This window comes from Pinus tabuliformis, chromosome 6 (genome assembly GCF_031772625.1).
Source record: "Pinus tabuliformis cultivar Carrire ecotype Pingquan chromosome 6, CPIR1, whole genome shotgun sequence".
Taxonomy (NCBI): domain Eukaryota; kingdom Viridiplantae; phylum Streptophyta; class Pinopsida; order Pinales; family Pinaceae; genus Pinus; species Pinus tabuliformis.
Genome location: NC_142292.1, coordinates 849210327 through 849222235, shown reverse-complemented (window position 1 = coordinate 849222235; position 11909 = coordinate 849210327). Strand labels below are relative to the sequence as shown.

The following is an 11909-nucleotide window of genomic DNA, read 5'->3' as shown; positions in this document are numbered from 1 at the left end:
GTACATTGTAAAAGTGAAGATTGTATAATATATTGATTCGAGCAGACTCATATTGCAGGGAGTTGCCCCTCCATTTATACTGTTGTGCATTTATCTTGTATAATGTTGTTGATAATGAATGTGTATGGGTATTCATTGGTATAAAGGAACACACTAATAATACTTGGTTGCGAAACACAAACTAAGTAGGAAAAGTGGAATGTCAGGCGCTGTCTTCAATCGTTAGTATTGGTGAAAAGAAAACGATTGGTAGTGCCGCACCTCGTTATAAGCGGTTGAAAGACTACCGCAGGTGTAGGAGCGTGACATCTGGGGTGGTGAAAGTTGGTGACCCGACCCCATTAACAAAGCACAAAGCTTATTAAACAAAATTAGGTATCTTTTTTAGCGCAAAGTAAATGAAATTTCTTCAATTTCCTTGAAACATACGACATTGAATTGAGTCGTGCCTTCTTTACTCAATAACAGAATAATAATTTGTCTTCTGCGTGGTGATTTAGTCCGCTCAACCCTAAGCACCCTGAAACAACATTATTAGACAATTTGGTGGGCGACTGGTTGCAGTGCCCTTCCAGGTCGCCCACCTATTCGACATGGTCGAGCACATATTTGGGGCCCTCCACATTGTGGTAAACAATGCAGGAGTAATCGACACAAAGTATCCCACCCAAGTCGCCCACCTATTCGACATGGTCGAGCACACGTTTGGGTCCCTCCACATCGTGGTAAACAACGCAGTAGTAATCAACTCAAAGTATCCCACCCTCGTACAGACTTTGGATGAAGAGTGTGACTGGATTTTCCAAGTGAAATGCAAAGGAGTGTTCCTGTGTAGTAGAGAAGCCACCAACAGGGTCTTCCACACTGGCGGTGGTCACATCTTCAACCTAGGTAGCTCCTTGTTTGGATTGTCGACACCGAGATTCGTCGCCTACCCCGTCAACAAGGAAGTTGTGGAGATGATGACGAGAATCCTGGTGCAAGAGTTGAGAGGCACGCAGATTACTGCAAATTGTGTGGCCTCAAGTATATGTCAACAACATCCATGGTCACCTTCTTTAAAAGCCCTTTAGGCACGCGCTCGCATTTGGTGACCACGGCCAAAGTTCGTTCGCCGCGCTCGTCCACAACCTTTCTCGTACACATTCTGAGTCGGTCTGGTAAGGAGATACGGCGATAAACAAATATTTGCACATGTCGAATTTTGATAGGATGGAGGAGGATAAAAAAGGAGCCAGGAGACTAACTTGTGTGAACAGTGTTTGCCCAACAAATTCTATAGAGGAACCTTTTGAGTGTAAATATATTTATGAAAAATAAGATATAAACATGAGCATATTTATAATTTACCTTTTATTCACATAACTCCAATTTTATATTTAAAAAATTAAACACGCTATCAACTTATTTAAAAAATTTAAAATTTTATTTCTAACTTATCTAAGAATAAAAGAGCAACATGTTCACTACTAAAAATATGTCATTGAAATATGCCATTGAAGTACAACCTATTCACTACAATATACTCTTCTTCAATGTTGAAAACCTCTATATCATTACACATTTATAATTGGTTTCCCAAAACCATCTCAAAGCTTTCTTTATATCTATATAAATAAGGTATAGCCCAAAACCTTCTTTATATCTATATAAATAAGGTATAGCTTTTTTAGTCTTTTGACTAGATTAGAATGACAAGATTTGAAATTCTTTTAAAATAAAGATGGATTCAACAACTAAAAACGTATGTTTTGAACATTTTAATTATACAAACTAAAAAATTAAAAATTAAAATTTCGTTTTATCTATTTTATTAATTCCAAACCTCCATTAAAGATCAAATTTTAGTTACCTCGCTCTAAATAAATAATTGTATCCAAAACCTTAAGCATGGCCACGTAAACATCCTGACCTAAAATTCTGACGTTTCACCGGTGATAATGCTTCAAACTAAACTCAAAAGCTCAATGATCAGGAAAGACGCTATAGATTATCATTTGAAGTTGCGACAGTGACTCCAAATCTGATTTGAAATCAAAGAACGATGACTTCGTCAAAAAATAAATATCAGCATGATAAACCATTAAATCTGCGCATCATATTAATTTGGCCATTTTCTCTTGGCGGAGGTTTTTCAAGATTCTCTTTTTATTATAGTATTTTCAGGATGTGTAACCACGCTCGACTGATAAGGAGAGGATCGAAAGGATGGAGTTACTCATTATTCCAATGGTGAGGGTGCGTAAGCATACTCAACTGTTTAGGCCGCCATCGACGGAGTCACTCACTCATTCCGATGAGTGAAGGGCTCGACGGTTAGGCCCCACCCAATAAGTAAATTGAAACTTTAGTTGCTCAACCATAAGGGAGAGGACAGGCAACGAGTTTGATTCGTCCAACCAGGCCTGGAATTTTAAATGTAGAAATTTGATAAAGATGCCTGGATTTTTAAAAGTAGAACTTTGATGACGGTCTTTCAATTTTGATGCCTGACACTTTACGTTTTATGTAGATTCTTGAGTGTTAAATTGTTTAGTGTACTGTTATATGCCATTATTTATAAGATTTTAAAGGTAAACTTGAAAATAGTTAATACTCACCGAAAGCCCAATAACTCAAATATTCCGTTTATAACAATTATCAAATAAACATTGCGGGCTTTCAACATATCTGACGCGAGAGTATCAGTCGACGGCCTCCTTTCACCATCTGGTGAAGTGCGATTGGCTGTGGCTTCAACTATCGAGATTTGGACTCCACAGATCAACGGCTAGAACTTGGTCTCACACTCCTCTGTTAAACTATGCGACTATTCACAACCCGCGTTATTATTCCTAATTTGGTAAAGATTTTTGTAAATCTAAGTTATAGCAGTTAAACTTTAAAATTTTAGCTCTTCTATAGGTTTTTGATGGTACTGAATCTATTTCCACCATTAAAAACACGATTCAAATACTGTCTCTACAAAATCTTTTGAAATATTTTTACCCGAATTCCAGCCACTTTTAACCATCCTAACAATTCTCCGCCTCTTTAAACTAATCCTTCCCAACCTGATACCTAGCTCTACCGTGAATTATGACGCTTAATTTAAATTAATGAACATCAAATCTACGTTTTAAAAAGATTTTAACCGGTCCTTTTTAACGTTTAAAATTTTTCCTCCACGGTTAAATAAGTTAATAATACGTTTAAAATGTGACAATACGTTATGTGGAACGTCAAATTCCAGGCCTGCGTTCACCGATTGCTATGGAAGAACGGAGGCCATCATTATTCTTTTTATAGAAATGACTGAACTATTACGTGGAGCCTGCAATCCGTTCAAACTCCTCCGTGATGTCCCATCACAATAATGTTTGAGTCGGACGCGCCATAAACTCAGATGTTGAAAGTTGAACCCCACCCAAATAATGGCAAGCCATAAATCCCATGCTATAGGGATTTTAATGACTTATAGTACGCCCTTTCATGTATGACCATAGCCATTTCATGTCATGGTTAGCACATCACTGTCATGGTTAGCACATCACTGGTTTCGTGCGATGGGTTGGTACGGTATTGGTGTAACAGACCTAAATTTATTGCCTCCGGCCCACACGCATCAATGCAGAACGCAATTTCCGCGAAGAGGACGAGCTGGATATAACAACTCTTCACAGACATTGCAGAGCCAGCACATGTCTCCATCCGAATGCCCGTGTGAACGCATCCATTGGGATGAAATTCTAGATGGTTAGATCTAACATTAAATACGACACCCAATTTCTTTATTGAGTTCAGTTCAGGAAAGTCAAAAAAAAAAAATAACGAGGTTAGTGGTGGCAAGTGATTTAATAAATTAAAGTGAAATAGCCCACTTCCATGATCTCATTTTTTGGGTTCGTAAGGAGTTACTGCTAAGTTTAGCGCTCAGCGACTCTTATGGGGTGGGTAAATAGATTATAAGTTAATTAAAATGTTATAATAATTTAAATTTTTATTTTTTTTATAAATAATAATTATTGACATATGGATATGATATAATTTTATATAAAAAAAATTATATATAATTTATAAAAAAATTGACAAAATTTAACATAGACATCAAACTTATTATTTAAATCTCATTTATTATTATCATTTTTTTTATAAAGAAGAAATACATTGAATATAAAGAATAGATTTTAATCATGGAAATAACGGTATCTATATTAATACCAAATAATAATGTTTATGTTAATGTGATTATAATAATGATAATTCATGTTCATTGAGATCAAAATTAGTTTATCTCATTTTTAAAAACCAAGATTATTTAAATTTTTTAAAAATTTTGTTTTTAAAAGGGAAAGTTTATTTAAATTCATTGAAATCTTGTTTTTATCCTTTAAAAGTTGTAAGAGAAGCATTCCAAGATTATCATAGTTTTTTAGATTTGGGAGGTTAGAAAGGTAAATGAGTTTTAATTTGAGAAATTGATTTTCATCTTCAACCATCACAAAGGTGACAAATTTTTACATCCCACGGTTTTAGGAATTTTCCCAATGACCATTATAGTTATGTAGTTCATGGGAGTTGGTTCTTGTTTTAGTAATGTTGATTTCTTTTTTATACTAGTTAGAACTAAAAGATATTTTTGATCTTTTAGAATCCGAGTTACTCCCTCGTAATATCTTGGCTTCCTTTTAATGTCTAACTCTTCTTTGCACCACAAATCCTCTTTAAATTTAGATACAATTATATTTTTAATATTGTCCGTATGGGTAGGATGACATCCTGCTATATTCCCTAATGATTTAACCAACACATCATCTTGATGCCATCTTTGCTTCAGGTGTTGATAGTAATGGATAGAGTTCAAATTTTTTTTGGGGATTCTCTTATCATCCATGTTGTTTATCTTGTTCATGTACATTAGGTCCTTAACCATAGTTGATCTATAAACTATCATGGATATTCCACTAGATAGTCCATCAAAACATATATGTTACTTAAATATAAATCTATACTATGAAGGGTTAATTCCTTTAGATTCTAGATCCCTTATTACCAATTTTGTTGTTTATGTATGCAATAAATTAAATGTGAAAAATAAAGAAAAGTATTCACAATCACTCACAAACCACAATGAATGCCAATTATTTTCTTGAAAACCCTTTCAAAAGAAAATTCATTCGAAAGGTGAATCTACTATGTCCTCTTTTATCTCGAATTGAAATAATGCAAGTGCAAAGGAGAAGACATTATCTATGTAGTTACCTGAGACATGTGGTCCATGGGCTATTACAAAATGTAAACCCTCTCAATTGTGCTCTCTTTGTCTCTATCCACTCTGAGCTACCTAAACTTGACATGTGGCACATATTCTATAAGGTATTGTAAAGTTCGATAGGATACTTAATTTGATCTACCTAATGGAATTTAGGTAAGACATTATGTTGCATTGAGTTGTGTACATTATGTTACAGGGCTCCAAAGATAAATAAAGGAATTGTTAATATATCTATATATATATATATATATATATAATAAAACTTAAATAATACTACACCACTTATCAATAAAGTTTTCATCTCTAAATGTTAGTAGTTAAGTGGTAAAGGCTCAAATCATTATCTATTTTTGCAGATTTTCTTATATGGCATGTATAGTGTACTTTTCCTTTTCATAAATTCAACTTTAGTTTTATTTTTCATAAATAAAAAATTAAAATAAATCTAAATCCATATATATGCTCTCTTCATGTACATGATACATCTATTATTATAACTAAGCAAAGTTCCTTGGTAATGATATGTTTTTTCATGCGTGCAACATTGAGTAAGATATAAATATAAAAGTAACTTAACTTGCAAACTTGATAACTTGTACATGAAACAAATAAATCCATTCTAACTACATTCCTCAAACCTGATGTAACATTGATAGAATATAACATCAAATCCACATCATGAATTTAAAAGTCAATGAAGACATTGTCATACACACAAGTTCAAATTCATGTATTTGTATTCCAAATTTGTCTAGTTATACATTTTTCTTTTATACAAAATGGAACTTCATTCCCAACATAGATAATGGAAGTTCATGCCCATGAATGACATTATGGAAATGCCGCCTCACGACTGATCTAGAAATTGGGTGTATAAGTCACCATCGCCAGTCTTGGCACTCCCAAGTGCATTATTAAAGTGATATTGCTGCAAAAATTCAATAACCAATTAGTTGTAAAATCCAAAATGCATATAATCAATTTCGTTAATTAATGATAAGTTTTTGATCAACTACTCATTCTCACCATGAAGATCTAAGGCAATGGAGAAGACTGCCCTTCCTGGGTAGATGGTGGAGCACTTGGTGATGGATATAGGCATGGTTCAGGGGTGATGGATAAAGGCATGGTGGGAGAAAAATTGGAAAAATGTAGTGGGTTTGGGTGATGATACATCCCCATTGGTTGTACGATAGTGGGAATAACCCTAGGGCGAGCGATCACCCTAGGGGGGGGAATTGTAATGTTAAGGGTGGATGATTGGAACAATGAGAAGGGCGGATGGTTAAAGGGGAGGGGTGGGAATTGGAAATGGTTTGGGGAGTCGGTTATAGGCATGGGAGAATTTATGAAGGAAAAAGGTGGTGGGTGTGGCCGACAATACATCCCCATTGGTTGTACAATAGGGGGAAGCACCCTCGGGGAGGGAATTGGGATAGTACTGATTGGAGAAGTGCTCCCAATGCTATAGTTTCTTTCATCGACATGCTCATCAAATAATTGGAGTCGACAAGTTGGCCTGTCAACTGTAACAACAAAAAAAGTTCATATAGTTATGCCTATGCATTGCAAATGATAGTATATCATATTTCACATGAAAAATGCATAACATCATATTTACCATTTTTGTGTATAATAGAATGTTGCACTAACTCAGGCATGTGGTCGACAGTTCTTTGTCGTTGAGAAGACAACTCCAGCTGTTCATTCATGCTCTTTTTTTTGCACGAACTCGTCCAACCCTTTCAAATTGTAGTTTATCTTTCCCTGCATTTGACTTGTGACCACAACACCTTTTCTTATTGACCGGGCTCAAGAAACTATGTTTTCTCTTGGTAGTGATCTTGGATGGAGTTATAGTATTGAAAAACATTTTGTTGTATTCTTGACATACTTTGTCTACCAAGTTGTTTAATGCATATGCCTGTTCCAAATTTGTAGGTATTATGGATCTCAATTTCTCATGAGTTGATGAGTTAACACGTTTCATCTCATCATCTTCAAATAATGCACTATCTGGTCGTACATTGGTTGTTTCAACATTATATGAGAAATTATCTAAATCATCATTGCTTGTTTCATTATGATAATTTAGAATGGGAGGAGAATTAAAGCATGGTAGAAGCTCTGTTTGGATTTCTGGGCCCAATATAGGTGACTCATTCAAATCAAATAAAATTCTAGGAATTTCTGTAGTAGGATTAGTGACATTAGGGAATACATTTTCACCCAAGCTAATGTTACTTGATTCGTAAGTAAAAGAAAGGAAAAGGTTTAAACATTCTTTTTAAAAGAAAACCTAGCCTCTGCGCAACTGGCAGAGTTTGAACTGGATTTTTCAGTCAAATATATTTAGTGAAAATATGTCGATCAAAATCCCGGTAGCATAAACGATAGAAAGAAAATAAAACAGGAAAGTATTACTGTGTAAGCCATCCTCTGTAATCCCAGATGAAATAAAACAAAAGAATCCATCACCGTGCATGAGCGATGTGTTTATACATCGAACCGAGAGCAACGGTTAACACCCAGACCTTTTATCAATATAAAAAAAAAAACCATTCAACCATTTGCGGAGCAGAGCAAGTAATTCGAAGTAGTAAACCATTATACATTATAAAGCTTCAACATTTAAATATATAGGCATGCAGAAAGGAAACGAAGTAGTCGGACATAAATACCCTAGTCTCCGAGGAACGGAGGTAGGGCCGTGGCCGACATGCATGCATAGCACCTATTAACAGATGCCCCAGCTCCGAAAGGAATCGCCGAAGCTGTGCTTAATATTGATAGCCAACAGGGGCTTAATTGCCAGAACCATTGACACATAAAGACTTAAACATAGAAACGAATATATATACGGGAAAAACGAACAGAGATAAGTGTTCAAAGACTTATATTCACAGTAAAAGTTGCAGAGAAGGCAGCAAGCCCAGTATACATCGAATAACAGATCTGGAGCCAAGTAAAGGTCCCTGTGCAAACCAATATTAATTCTTAAACCAAGATTAAACCGAGCACAGTATTATATAAACAAAAACCTGAAATATTAGTCCGCCACCCATATCAACAGTCCACAGCAAGGAATCAAGTTACACATTACAGGATGGGCATACAGCGCCTCTTAATGGAGGTTACCGCCTGAGTGCTGGCGGGTAAAACCCGATACTTTATAAACAATAAAATATGAAGGGGAAACGTGGAATTTCCCATGGGAGGAAACCCCTGTGTGGGCGGAGGGATTCCGAAGCTTGAGCAGGCCCCGACATCCTGTTCAAACGGTCAGCGGCTCAGCCGTTACCACAGAAAAGCCAAACGAGCCTACAAATCAAACACATAGAAACTCTTACCTGGACACGAGTTGGTAGAGAAGCGGAGGAGGTCTTCCAACGCCGCTGGTTCAACGATCGAACTCTTTCCCTGAGAATATCAACATAACCAGAAAACTCATAAATATGCCGAGAGAAACTGTATACAAAAGCTGGAGGAGTTGTAACTATAACCAAAGCTGTAAAGTTCGAGAACCTGTGAGAAACATGAGAATGGAAAAATAAGAAAAGCGGTAAACCTGAAAAAAGGATAAGTCGATACCTGATCCGGTGATGGAGGGCAGAGGTATCTTGCAGTGCACCAGGCCGCTTGGAGGTAAGGAGTTCTGAGAAAGCCGGAGCGCCATGAAGCCGTAAGTGACAGGAGGCACTCAGCAATGAGAAGGAAAACAAACTATAGGAGTAACCACATAGTAAAGCCTTTAAAGCACCCACCGCCTCATGGCTCAATCGCAGCCCTTGATTTGGGCGGGCTCATTTCCCTCGTTCGATCGCCAGTGGTTGAACCGGGAAACAACGGTGAAATGGTAAGTTCGAGACTGTCAGATGGTGTGGAGTACCGAGCACGCGGAGGCCGCATGGCAAGCCGGAGGCCGGCCGTTCATCGTGCCAAATGGACGATGCTAAGCAGGCCAGCTGGGTGAGCATCAGAGCCGGACGGGACTCGCGGCTCGGCTAACCTCGATGAAATAAACCAGCACGTATGAATGGAAATTGCCATAAAAACATTTAATACTGAAGTGCCACTCATATACCTTACGTACCTACCATTTGATTACTCGAGATATAACATGAGTCAACCTTGATATAATCAATCACGGGCATGGACAGATGTTAGAACAGTGAGTCATATATCGACTTTGTATGAGCGGGTAAAAGTACCAATTGAAACATAAGAACGATTTTATATTAAAGTCTTCCTTGTTATATTGTTTGTCAATGATAATGTTTATAATTTGATTGCAATGCGAAGATCCAAAGAATGTATATATATTCACATGTTTATACGGCGGTAAAAAAAAAATTTACTTTTGTATTGGTGTGTGACATGCCTCAACTTATTGACTGTGCATGGTGGTTTGTGGTGACAGCCTTGGGCTTTCGCGCTCAGAGAGGCTTGAATGCTCGGCTCTCAGGAGGTTGGACGGATGGAGGTTGTTAATGGCCTAGGTAAACCATTCTGAGATTCGTGAAAGACAATTTCCTTTGATTGAATTCATGCTATGTCGTTCTGAAGGTCCGAGCCAGGGTAACACGACTAGTACTGACAGGATGGCAACGAGGGTTTAGTGATTGCTCCTCATCCACAGGTACACTCTTATCAATCATTTCAATTATTTTTAAATTTAAGATTTCAGGATTTTTAACCCTCAACTCAGAACATGGTTGCTTATCGCAGGTATGCTACTACCCTTGGTTTATTTGGAAACAACACCCGAAGGCTGTGCCCTCACCAGGTTCTTCGTCGTATGCACAGGTTGGATTTCCTCTGGATATGATACTACTTCAAACTTGCTATGAGGTTGGGGACGGGATTCGATCGTCAATCCTTGGTCTATGGCTCACGAGTCTAGTTTAAATTAGTATGAAGGGTTTTTCATATATGCATGTTTCAGTCCTTTGATACTCTGTTTTGGATTAGAGTTGTTAGCTCGAGCAGCTTAGGACCAAAAGTACTATTTATTATGGTTTGTCTTTTAATTGCCCTACACGGCCCGAATACTGAATTAAGCTCAGACTATTTCATTGAAACAAATATTGTATAATGTTTCTATTGTTGTTAATGAAGTTTCTTCTACAATGCTACTATGTTCCTAATTTAAGACATGCATATTATGAGGAACAAGACGTCTGTCGGTTGGTATTCGTAATGTTTATCAATTAATAGGGATATGGTCGGAATTTATTCTTTTTAGTACCTTTAACAACTACAAATGTTCCTCGCAATGGGCTATTGTCAAATCCTTAATCTCATTAACGATTATATGGAGTATATTGAATTCAAAGCTTCCAGTTCTATTTTCTTAATTTGTCGTTTGACTTTCAAATTCGGAAAATAAGAAATTTGTTAAACGAGAGAAGCCATAAACTATTGCTTTAAGGTCAAAGTGATGAAGGTTGTATCTGTGTGAACAGATAACAAACCTGAGAATTTTTTTTTACTACCTTTAGCAACTTCAAATCTTCCTCCCAACGGGCTATTGTCAAATCCTTAATCTCATTAAGGATTATATTGAATTCACCAAATCTTAGTATGATATAATCTGGTAACTTATTTGAATTTAAGCTATAATAACCAATTTCTTTCCCACCAAAACTGACTACGATATGACCTGTTCATGAGCTTGCCCATGGAAATTTTTTAAGGAAAAGGAGTGAAGAATAAATTTGTTTTATTAAAGATTAATAAAGAAAAACAAGTTGATTTAATAAAAATATAAAAGAATGATAACGACACCAACAGAACAGTTTGGTTGGATATCGTCTTAATCTGGTGCTGAATGCATTAGCAACCAGATCCAGCAGAACCCGTCGCTGTCTGCGATGGAGATCGATCGCCTTGGAAGGCAGAAGCCACGGAAAGATGTGCGTTTTGTCCTGCACATCGTTGGAAAATCGGAGGGCGAAACCTCTGCGGAAATTGTTGCGATCGTCGAGCTTCTCAGTGAGATGACCTTTTAGAGGGCAGGCAGCTGCCTCCTATCCACATCATCTGCCGCCATGGATCAGAATATACCACATTCAAATTCAAACTAATTAGATCATTATTTGTAAAAAATAAACAAATTGGAAATAAAATATTTTGAACTACATTAAATTACATATATGAATCTACTGACCTCACTTGAGTCCAAATTCAAGTCATCTAGGATGGGGGTTTGATGAATGGGTTTGGTGCTCCCTTGCCTATGGCTTAGAGGTTGGGCCCTGCATTGATGGAGCCTCTATATCCAACATCCTACTAATGCATCCACATAAATGCAACATTGCCAACACTCTGCATATCCAGGTTTGTGCACACAATGGAAAAGACAAATTATAATTAGTCTACTTATTAATTAGTATATGTGTAACTTAAAAAAAAAATTCAAAATCTTAGGAATAAAAAAGTTTACCTCCACTGTTGGTTCATGTGGTTGTACACAGTGACTCTCCCCCAAACGAGTGTTATGAGTTGGAGGTGGAGGAGAATCCATGGAAAGATGCATTGGTGGAGGTTGGTTTCGCTGATCAACTTCCCCCTTGGATGACCTCATAACTTCATCCATGTAGTTGGGTTGTGTCTACATGTTATCATGAACTTATTAATATAAATGCAATCTAAT

General features: G+C 36.8%; 1 pseudogene; it reads left to right on the top strand.

Moving 5' to 3' along the window:
• Positions 1 to 593: 593 nt before the first annotated feature.
• Positions 594 to 1073, top strand: LOC149261545 (short-chain type dehydrogenase/reductase pseudogene; annotated as a pseudogene).
• Positions 1074 to 11909: the final 10836 nt, after the last annotated feature.